Source organism: Sapajus apella, unplaced genomic scaffold (genome assembly GCF_009761245.1).
Source record: "Sapajus apella isolate SASKATOON/1434 unplaced genomic scaffold, GSC_monkey_1.0 scaffold88, whole genome shotgun sequence".
In the NCBI taxonomy this organism is placed as follows: domain Eukaryota; kingdom Metazoa; phylum Chordata; class Mammalia; order Primates; family Cebidae; genus Sapajus; species Sapajus apella.
Genome location: NW_022437028.1, coordinates 2,554,899 through 2,567,138, shown reverse-complemented (window position 1 = coordinate 2,567,138; position 12,240 = coordinate 2,554,899).

Sequence of the window (12,240 nt, the reverse complement as noted above, 5' to 3'; positions counted from 1 at the left end):
TATAACTGTCTAGCATTAACATTAAAATAGAGATTATAAGACTGACAAAATGGACTCTGTGGCAACATAATACCAAATTCCAACCTGATTCTGATATAGCATCGCATGTCACATAGCAGATCCTGAAGGAAATAAAAATATTTTACCCCAAAATATATTTCTTCGGCGTATTTTGAAATTAGCCATGCGAAGCTGTCTTTGGTGGAGGAAATTTGCATCTGTAGAGAATCTCTGTTAATGCAACTGGCCCTTTCATGGGTGTAGGAGACATTAACTAAGATCCTGACACCTTTTTAAGTCCAAAAAGAGACATTTACCATCCATTCTCTCTGATGTCTGCTACCTGGAGGCTTCACCTACCTAGCAAGAACCTTGGTCTCCAAAATCTCCCTCATCTTAATGCAAACATTTCTTTCCACTGACTTCAAGTCTTTAGATAAAGCGTAACTCATCAAACAAAATCTTTGAATCTACCTATAACCCATAAGCCTCTGCTTCAAGATGTCTCACCTTTTCAGGCCTGAACTAATGTAAACCTGCCATGTATTGATTTAAGTCTTTTTCTATAACTTCTGTCTCCCTAAAATGTATAAAACAAAAGTGTAACCCAACTGCCTTGAGCACACTTTCTCGGGACCTTTTCAGACTGTTCCCTGGGGCCATTATCACTCATATTGACTCAGAATAAGCCTCTTTAAATATTTAATGGAGTTTAGATTCTTCATCAACACCCCCAAGGAGCCTCCTTGGAGAAGGGCCTTCCAGTGATCTTCAAACCTGGTCCAGCTCCTCCACTGGGGAGGTCCATATTGGAGGATGCCTTGGCTAGAGCTACATCTTGTGGCCTCTTCACCTGGGACCAAGTCTGGTTTCTGAATCACCAGTTCAACAAATAGCCACTTCACTAAGTCAGTTTAATGAAAATCGATGCACTTTACATTAGTTTACTGAATGCCAAGTCACCAAATGACTAATTTCTGAGTTTTCCAAATCATCAATAACTTGCTATTTAAACTCTTAATTATGTTTGCCACAATTCATGTTGGACCAACGGGCAAGGAATACAGGGAGCCTGGACTCAAGCCAGATACAGCTAGTGCTCGACTTACGACCACGGTCAGGACCGCAGACCGGTCATAACACGATTTGGTCGTAAGTTGAGTAGGCTATATGTACAGTTGAAATGGTGCACGTGGAGATGGTAGTACTGCTGGAAGCTGGTCCGCACTGTCGTTGCCCAGCTGGACAATGTTTGCGCTGCCAGACGCGGAGCAGTTGTGGCTAGCGATTGTGGTCGTAAAGTCAAATGGTCGTAACTTGCATAGGTGGTAAGTCGATCAATACCTGTACTTATAACCCCCCAAGGGGGTCATTTGCCTGCTGCCCAGATAAAGCCAATTTATCAAGACAGGAGAATTACAATAGAGAAAGAGTTTAATTCATGCAGAGCTGGCTGAACAGGAGACCAGAGTTTTATTATTATTCAAACCAATTGCCTTGAAAAGTTGAAGACCAGAGTTTTTCAAAAATAGTTTAGTAGGCAGGGGGCCAAGGAGGGGGGCATGCTGATTGTTTGGGTCAGAGATGAAATCATAGGGAGTCAAAACTGTCCTCTTGCGCTGAGTCGGTTTCTGAGTGGGAGCCACAGCACTGGTTTGTGAGTCCAGGTAGAACCATCAGTCATCAGAAATGCAAAAACCTGAAAAGTCATCTCAAAAGGCCAATCTCAGTTTCTGCAATAGTGATGTTATCTGCAGGAATAATTGGTAAAGTTGCAATATCTTATGATCTCTGGAATAATGGCTGGTAATCATCTAAATGTACTTACATCTTAGAGAATTTAGGCCCTTCTCATCCTCCTGACTTAGTGGCCTTTCATTAGTTTTACAAGGGCAGTTTACTTTTGGGGACTGGCTATTTTATAAACTATAAACTAAATTTACCCCAAAGTTAGCTCGGCCCATGCCCAGGAATGAGCAAAGATGGCCAATCTGTGACAAGAGAAACAAGATGAAGTCAGATTTTGCTTACTGTCATAATTTTGTAAAGATGGTTTCATACCTTCACATCCTTGGCATATCCCTTGGGTCTCCCTCTCACTGCCCCCAGTTCCCACCCACTCTACCATTAGTCTGCCTGTTCCCCCACCCCAGTATCTTCCTCTACCCCTCAAAGTGCTGGGCTCCTCACTCTTTCCTCCAGCCTCTGTCCTCTCCATTTACCCTGCCTTAGCCTGTGATACTATGATATAATAAAAAATAGGTATTTGGTCTTTGTCTCTGGTTCTTGGCACAGATCTTATAAAACACTTAGAATTTTCTGAATGATGAGGGTGGGAGGAGCATCTTTTGTTATTCTTAGCAAGCCCATCAATCATACCTGAGTTTATGCTAATGAGGTGACTGTTAGATGATGGGAGCTGGTTGTCAGAGAAACCACCTATGTGATTAGAAGATTGGAACTTTTAGCCCCACTCCCCCATTTTCCCCCAAATCATCAATAACTTGCTATTGGAAGTGGAGAGTGGCTGGAGATTGAGTTCAATTACCAATGGTCAATTACTTCAGTAATCATGTCCACTTAATGAATTGTTATAGGACCACCAGGTTCGTATGCCCACTGCACAGTAACATACCAATACACTGAGACAGCAGTTTGCAGCAGAGAAAGAGCTTACTGATCACAAGGAAGCCAAGTGAGGAAATGGGAGGAACCCTCAAATCCATCTCTCCAAGGAGTTCTGGGCTGGGAATGTTAAGGGGACCATGACAGGCAAGGGGCTGGAAAACTGGGGTCATTGACTGATTGAGGAAAGAGGGATTAAATTATCAGCAAGTGGAAACTGCATTCTTTGGTGAGTCAGCTCATTATGGGAGCTTCAGACCAGCTGATGTCAGTAGTTTCATCAGTATGCAAGACCTGAAAGAGTATCACAAAGGGAAAATATAGTGTTGTTTCACAATGCTTAAGTTGTTATCTATAGAGCAGTTAAGAGGAACTATGATTTTATGACAGAGTCTGTGTGATTCTGGGGCAATGGTCACCAAGTAACTATGAGGAAACAGGTCAGAGAGCAAGGTGACCTAATGATGAATGCCAAAGATGCTACAAGTTTGGTTTATTTTCACTTGTTACCCTGTCTTCTTTCCTGAATAATGTTACAAACTGCATGGGGATGGTTTCAGAACTTCCATAAAAAACCCCAATGAACAGGAATCAGAGCTTCTGGGCTGTTGAACTCATTTCAATACTGGGAGGGTAGTGTATCTGAGAGGGTATCAAAGCTCTGCAAACCTTCCCCATACCTTGCTCTATGCACCTCTGCATCTGCCTGCTTATTGGTATCCTTTATAATAAACCATTAATGTAAGTGAAGTGTTTTCTTAAGATCTGTGAGCCTTTATAGCAAAGTATCAAAACTGAGGAAAAGGCTGTACGAGCCTCGATTTGTAGCCAGGTCAGACTGGAGGCCCAGTACTTGCCATTGGCACCTGAAGTAGGGGCAATCTTATGCGACTGAGCCCTTAACCTATGGGGTCTGCACTAACTAAAGGTAATTAGTGTCAGAATTAAATTAATTATAGGATACCAGTTGGTGTCTGGAGAGTTGGTGACTTAGTTGATATGGGAGGGAAAATCTACACACTTGGTGTCAGATATATGTGCAGAAGCTAGGTATGGTGGCTCATGCTTGTAATCCCAGCACTTTGGGAGGTCAAGGTGGGTGGATCACCTGAGGCCAGGAGTTCAAGACCAGCCTAGTCAACATGGTGAAACCCCATCTCTACTAAAAATAGAAAAATTCTCCAAGCACGATGGAGCACACCTGTAATCCCAGCTACTCTGGAAGCTGAGACAGGATAATCACTTTAACCTAGGAGGTGGAGGTTGCAGGAAGCCGAGATCATACCACTAAACTCCAGCAACAGGGTAAGACTCTATCTCAAAAAAAGTGTGTGCAGAGAAAAGGTTTTCTTTGGACATTTTGTCTCTGCTTACTCTATGGTTTCTGCTCTTTAGTGACTTCCTTACTGGATCAGCAACCAGGCTGCGTTCTCAGCTGAACTTTTTCTCTGCCTTTCTCCATCAGAGCGTCCCCTCTTTGATCCTGACTCACTACACTCCAGCCATGGGGAGGTGGGATGAAGGCAAGATGAATTGTTTTTAAAATCTTATTCAGAAGGCAAAATGAACGCTGATCACCTAAAGTGTCACTAATATTTTCTAAACCTTAAGAAAGAAAAAAGAAAAAAAAACTTTTGGTCAGGCACGGTACCTCACTCGCACCTGTAATCCTAGGACTTTGGGAGGCTGAGGAGGGCAGGATCACCTCAGGCCAGGAGTTTGAGACCAGCCTGACCAACATGGGGAAACCTTGTCTCTACTAAAAAATGCAGCCGGGCGCAGTGGCTTATGCCTGTAATACAGCACCTTGCGGGGGCCGAGGCGGGCAGATCATGAGGTCAAGAGATCGAGACCATCCTGGCCAACATAGTGAAACCCTGTCTCTACCCAAAATACAAAAATTAGCTGGGTGTATTTCTCTACCAAAAAAACAAAAATTAGCCCTGTAGTCCAAGCTACTTGGGAGGCTGAGGCAGGAGGATCGCTTGAACCTGGAAGGCAAAGGTTGCAGTGAGCTGAGATCGCGCCATTGCACTCCAGCCTGGCAGCAGGGTGAGTCTTCATCTCAAAAATAAATAAATAAATGAAATAACAGCAATCACTGTCACATCACATTCCCCCTTGAGCTAAATAATTACTTCTCGAAGCCATTTGCTCTGTGGTCTGTAACTCATGCCTAATACCACACAGTGTCATAAACTGGGTACCATTAAACTTACCCTATAGTTCAATAATAAATACCCCATCAGGAATCAACGTTATTTCTGTAAACCAGTGAGAATTCCTGTTAAACAGCTTTTGTAATCACCCCGTCTCCTGAATTGTCCTTTTATCTCTAAAGACTTGAGTCTCTCTTTTGTTCACCTTTACACTCCTCTAGGCAAATTCAAAGTGTGTCCCCAGCTGCAGTCCTTAGCTTTGGCCCAAATAAACTCCCTATATTAATTTTCCATTTGCATCTTCCTTTAGGCAGATATAATGTTTAAAAACATTTTATCCAAAGGTTTAAAATAAATACTATTGTTTTGTAAATTTAGTAAATACTTTGAATTTGTTATTTGGCAAGTGGACAGTATTGTGACTCACATGACAGCAAACTGATTTATGGAAAACTGACCTAGAACTAGAACTCAGACCCCACATTTCTAGTCCAATTTACTTTCTTTGAAATTACAATTCTCAGTAATTCACTGTAAACCAAGTATGTCTTTCATAAAATGGTTACGTTTGGTTTCTCTTCACTATTTTTGGCAACTTTTTTTTCCCAAACATTCTGAAAAAAATTTTTTACTCTTCCAATTTTTTGCAGACTCGCTTTCTTTTTAAAAATGCACTGTATTTAAGATGTTAATGGCCTCATTTTAATTTGCATATATTCTTGTTAACGATGAAATCTACTTAATGTGAGTTGAAACTAAAAGCCTGTCAGGGTAATTCACAAACATTTAAAAACTCTGTAGCAATTCTAGGAGGATTCCCTGTGAATATTCTTAAGGACTTTCAATGGATATATTAAGTAGGTCTTGGTATTAACAGAAATAGCAAACAAATTAAAATTGGACTCTCGGTAACAATTGGGAGGAACGAATACTCACACACTTCAGCATGAAATTGAATCTAGTTGTTCGGGTGCCTCTTGCACATTCAAGGAGAACATCTTTATTGAAGAACCATCATGCTAAGTGTCACTTAAGACTAGTATGGAGTCACCTGACTTCAGTACATTTCTTTCAGAAATGCGCAAGAGGACACCACCGATCAAATTTAAAGTAATGCAGCAAAGAGCGGGGCTCACGCCCATAATCCCAGAACTTTGGAAGGCCAAGGCAGGAAGATCACCTGAGGTCAAGAGTTTGAAACTAGCCTGGCCAACATGGTGAAACCCTATCTCTACTAAAAATACAAAATAATTAGCCAGGAGTGGTGGTGCACACCCATAATCCCAGCTACCCGGAGGCTGAGGCAGCAGAATCTCTTGAACCTGGAAGGCAGAGGTTGTAGTGAGCCAAGATCGTGCCACTGCACTCCAGCCTGGGCAACAGAGCAAGACCCCATCTCAAAAAACTAAAATAGTAAAATAATACAATCTTCATTTGCCATTTATGTTACTACCAATGTCTGCTTGGAGTGTGTAGCACATTTTCATGTGGGCAAAGTAATTTATAAGGAATATACATTTTATTGTAATTCCAGCCCAGGAGACATCTCAAAAGCCATTCTCAGGCCTTTGAGACTGTCCTGATGATCCAGGAGAAATGTCTAAATGATCCCCCATTTCCACACTGGATCACAACTTCAGGAAGAGTGCCCACTGCTGTAAGGATAAATCTCTCTTCAGGTTTAATCTCTTTGAGAATTCAGTTTGTAGTCAAAGAAAAACACTTTGCTATGTATTTATACATAAAAAAATAGGACTTAGAGTGGAGCTTTAATATGTGATTCCGTTTAACCTTCACAATCTCTGGCAGTAGGTATCATAATCTCCACTCAGAGATGAGGAGCCTGAAAGCTTGGAGAGGGGAAGTGCTGTTTCTAAGTCCAAACAGCTAATGAAAGGGAGACAGGCATTACATTTGTCTCCAGGCTCTCAGAAAACCGTCAATAAGTTAAAGCAACAAACATGCATCACTCGTTATACACAGAGACTCTCCCCGATTGGACTTTCTGTAGGGAAATGGGAACTACACTGACTGACATTGATTTGATACCTCATCTACCACCGGAATCATTTCAAAAACTCTGTAACATGTCGCCTTCCCTAAACCATCCTATTCACCCCTTGGTGCAACATAAATCTCTATGAAATGCTCGTGTCACACCCCTGCTTAAAATCCCTTAAAGGAATCCCAATCATCCTTAAGATAAAGTTCAGTCCCAACAAGACGTTCAAAGCCATTTGCAATCTAACCCCAGCCTCTCACCCTTCCTACTCCTTAGCCCCCTAGAGTTCTGCCAGGTCTGGTTTCCTCTACCTGAGATGGTCTTTCACCCAAAGCGAACTCACAGTTCTCTCTGTGAAGCTTTCCCAGATATCCCACTCATGGCCTCAGACAGAATGTGTCTTCCCCTTCCTGAGTGACCCTGTTACAGCACAGGCACATTGCTTTATAACCAGGTCTGTTGTCCATCTCTCCAACAGCACCCTGAGCTTCCAACTAAATAAATCAATAATTTAATTCATTTCTACAAGTATGAGTATGCTCTCTTCCTCCCAACCCATAACCCACTTGTTTATTGGAATGCTAGAACAGAGGTCAATAAACTACACTCCGTATACCACATCTGGGCCGAGGCCTATTTTTGTAAATAATTTTATGTTGGAACACAGCCATGCTTACCTGCTTACATATTGTCTAGGGCTGCTTGTACTACAAGCCCAGAATTGGATAATTGCAACAGGAACTATAGAACCTGAAAAACTGTATGTATTTATGACCTAGATCTTTATAGAAAAAGTTTACCGATCCCTGTGCTGGAAATAAGGTCAAGAAATAAAGTCAACGTGTAGCACTCTTGAGTGGAGGAAGACAAAGGCACACTGCGGTACCGGGGACTTGGGTTCTCATCTACGTTCTGGGACAGGTTTACTATTTTATAATGGACAAATCGTTTCCCCTATGTGGAGCTCAGTTTCCCTATCTGTAAGATAAGAAAGTTAGATGAGACTGGTGGTTTTTAAACTTTTTTTTTTTTATTTAGCCCAGAACTTTTTCCCCCGAAAGCAGACTGGCAAACTCTATGCATAAAGCAGAAAAAAAAGAGCTATTCTGATAAGGGATAGATGGGAGGTATATTAGTCTGTTCTCATGCTGCTAATAATGACATACCCAAGACTGGGCAACTTATAAAGGAAAAAGGACTCACAGTTCCACATGGCTGAGGAGGCCTCACAATCATGGCTGAAGGCGAATTAGGAGCAAAGTCACATCTTACATGGCAGCAGGCAAGAGAGCATGTGCAGGGGAACTCCCTTTATAAAACCATCTGAACTCATGACACTTATTCACTATCATGAGAACAGCACAGGAAAAATCCACCCCCATGATTCAATTACCTGCTGCCAGGTCCCTCCCATAATACGTGGGAATTACGGGAGCTACAATTCAAGATGAGACTTGGGTGATGACACAGCCAAACCATATCAAGAGGCAAGAGCACTGCCCCACCATCTCACTCTTTTCCTTGCCTCACAGGAGATCTTAGAGGAGTCCCTTAGATTTCCCAACAGTCTCAAGTATAAAGGCCACTGATCTAACCCCTTGCCTCTAGTCCCTTCCACAGCATGGTCTACAGTTCTGTGTCTAAAGCACCATATAAACTTCCAAGATTCAAAACCATCCAAAGTCAAATCCGTCTTTAAAAAATTTTTTTTTCATAACCAAATCACAGCTGAGAACTATCAACCTGAAAAAATTAAATATTATCAGACACTTTCCGCATGTTTTCACAGGAGAGCCTAAAGTATAGCAGAAAGTTGCTGGAATGAACTGGCGCTTTCTGTGATCTATCCTGGGCATTTAAAAACACGAACACAGAGTGTCAGCTTCTGGGAGATGTACAACATGAAGGACTGTCACTCCAATGACGGAGCACTCCTGGGAACAGTGCTGCTTCAAAAGACATCAGGCAGGTAATGACATTGTGAGTTATTTGTTGCCAGAGCAGGGAATATTTTGAGTGACTCAGGTGTGCATTGGGGCAGCATCAAAGAAGATTTGGGTCCCCAGGCAGGAGGCTTCCAAAAAAAGACAGCTGGTCAGAGGTCTCAGCATTTCATGCTCTGGGCCAGGAGTCGTGGAATTTGGACAGTCTTCCCTCTGACACCTTGTGTGCCTGTGATAAGTCCCCTGGGTTCTCTGGGGCCTGGTTTCCTTCTCTGTAAAATGATTGGGTTGTACCAGATAATGAATGAGCCCTTAATGTGTGTCAGGCTCTGTGCCTAGGGGCTTTGCAGACAATAAGTCACTTGATATTTACACGCTCTACCCACAGAGTCTCCATTTTATGAAAAAGGTACATGCAAAGTCTCAGAGACATTGAGTTACTTACCCAGAATCTCACAGGTAGTTAATAAGATGACAAGGCTTTAAACTAGCTATAGAAACAGTCTTTCAGAATGATTAAAGTATGGCTCTTAAGTCAAAAAGCTCCTGTTTAAGTCTTGGTTCTGCCACTGACAGGATATGACACTAGTCAGTTTGTTTCAGTGCTTTAAGTTCAATCTCTTTATCTGTAAAATGGGTATGATGGCACTGCTTCTACTTACTTCACAGAGTTGTCTGGATGGTTAGATGAGACAGTTTTCATAAAACATCTGGTAGATTCTGAGTCATAATTAAGGGTAGATATTATTGTCAACTGACTGGTTAAATCCAAAACCCATGTTATTAGCCACTCTGTAAAAACCACTCTGTTAGAATTCCTGTCAATGCCACTGATGACCTATGTCAGACCAAAGCCAGTGATTTTTTGTTTGTTTGGTTGGTTTTTTTGTCTTCATCATGCCCCTTAATCTGTCAGCAGCATTTAACATTGCTGACCACCACTCCTTGCAATATCTTCTTCTCTAGGCTCTGGGAAACCACATTTTCCGGTTTTCTTCTATCTGTTCCTTTGCTATGTTCTCCTCCTTCCCTAGACTCCTAAAATTAGGCAATCCCAAGGTCCTATTGTCACGCCCTTCTCTTTCCCATCAATACTTTTTTCTTACATCAGGTGTTTGGTCCTACAACTTCCAGTGAACTCACAACTCTCAAATTTCTTTTCCGGCCTTGAACTTGCTGCCTCTGAGCTTCAGATGTCCTCATGTAAAAACATGAATGACTCAAAGTTTTTCAAATGTAACACATCCCAGACAGAATGACTGGCTTCTTCTCGATGCATATTGCTCTCTTCTTTCCAAATCTTGTTCATAAATAGCACCACCAGTTACTCAGGCCAAAAACCTAGGGGTTATCTCCTATTTCACACCCTAGTTCAAATTCATAAATAAGTTATTTCTGCTCTTTACTCTTTTCTTTTCTTTTTCTTTCTTTATTTTTTTAGACAGGCTCTCACTCTATTGCCTAGGCTGGAGTGCAATGGCGTTATCATAGCTCATTGCAGCCTTGAACTCCCAGGCTCATGTGATCCTCCTGAGTAGCTGGGACTACAGGTGTATGTCATCATGCCTGCCTAATTATTTTATATTTTTGCAGAGATACGGTCTCACCTTGTTGCTCAGGCTGCTCTCAAACTCCTGGGCTCAAGCAATCCTCCCACCTAGGCCTCCCAAAGTGCTGGGATTTACAGGCAAGAGCCACCACACCCAGCTTGTAAAACATATATTGACTCTAAAACATGCATTGCCTGTGACATTTTTCACCATGCTCGCTGCTACAAGCCTAGTCCAAGTCACTATCGCCTACTGCCTGGGTGACTCTACCAGTGTACTCCTAACCCAGCTACGCCTACTTTTAAGTATTTAAATACAATTTTATTAGTTTCCAAAAAGTGTACTGGATTTTAACCCTAAGTTTCTTTAAAGGCTCAAGAACTCTTGAATCAATAGAGTCAAGCTGTCACTTTCTTTTTCTATATTGAGAATGTAACGAGTCACAAATGAGGAGGCTTTGTCACATCTTTTTTAAACTGGAGAAGAATTCGAGGTCAGCTACAGTTCCATCTACCTCCTTCTCACTCTGCCTTAACTGCCCAACCCTAATGAACCAAGTTACATGTTGAGCTTTCCTAGACTTGGGGGCATTTGGCTGGTCATAAATGATGAATCATGATAGGCCATGATAGAGGCTCTGGCCCAGGAAAAAAAATGAGTAAATTGGACTTAAGCAAAGACTAAGCCAAGACACAGAAATGGACCCAAGTGGAAGCTAAGCCAACAAAACGCCAGGTCCATTGAGGTATGACAAACTCAATTCTTTCTTTCTTTTTTTTTTTTTTTTTTAAGACAGAGTCTTGCTGTGTCACCCAGGCTGGAGTGCAATGGTGCAATCTCAACTTACTGCAACCTCTGCCTCCCAGGTTCAAGCGATTCTCCTTCCACAGCCTCTAAGGTAACTAGGACCACATGCGCATGCCACCATACTCAGCTAATTTTTATATTTTTTAGTAGAGATGGGGTTTCACTATGTTTGTTGCCTCAAGTGATCCGCCTGCCTCAGTCTTCCAAAGTGCTGGGATTACAGGCATGCGCCCAGCCAACAAACTCAATTCTAAACTAGGAAAATACGAAGAACCAGGGGTTCTATCAGAAAGGCTGGGAACATAGTGATTCTGGGTTTTCACAGGGTAGTGATTCTCTGTGTTAATGCTCATTCAAGAGGTATGTTAAGGATTTACTATGGTTCTTTTGAAATGAAACTGTGAACGCAACATATCTGAGACAGGTCTCAACCAATTTAGACAGTTTGTTTTGCCAAAGTTAAGGACCCATCTGTGACACAGCCTCAAGAGGTCCTGATGACATTTGCCCAAGCAAGTGGCTGGGGTAGAGTTTGCATACATTACAGGGAGACTTGAGACATCAATAAATATGTGTAAGATATGTATTAGTTCAGTATGGTAAGGCGAGACAACTCGAATTGGGGGCTTCCAGGTCACAGGTAGATAAGGGAAGAAACGTTGCATTCTTTTGAGTCCTTGATCAGCCTGTCACTGAATACACACCATTTAGTCTGACTCAGTGAATCTGCATTTTTACATAAACAACAGGACAGAAGCAATCAGACATGCACTTGTCTCAGGTAAGCAGAGGGATGACTTTCTGTCCTGCTCCCATGAAGATAAGCTATTAGTTTACATTGCCAGGATGAAATTCAACAGAACTGTTTTAGGGTAAAGATCTTAAGGGACCCAAGGAATTTCCTTGTGGGCAAATTGTGGGGGAGGTATGTATCTCTATCCTTTTAGTTATCTTATTTAGGAATTAAAATGGGAATCAAGTTTGCCTGATGTAGTTCTCACCTTGACTTTTCCCTTGGCTTAGTGATTGGGGGTTCCTGAGATTTGTTTCCTTTCAAAAAACGTTTTCCTCTCTCTGGTTGAAACAAGAGCATGCATATTGCAGAATGAAGCCACATCAGGCTGAAAGAAGACTGAATATCAAACCACATCAAA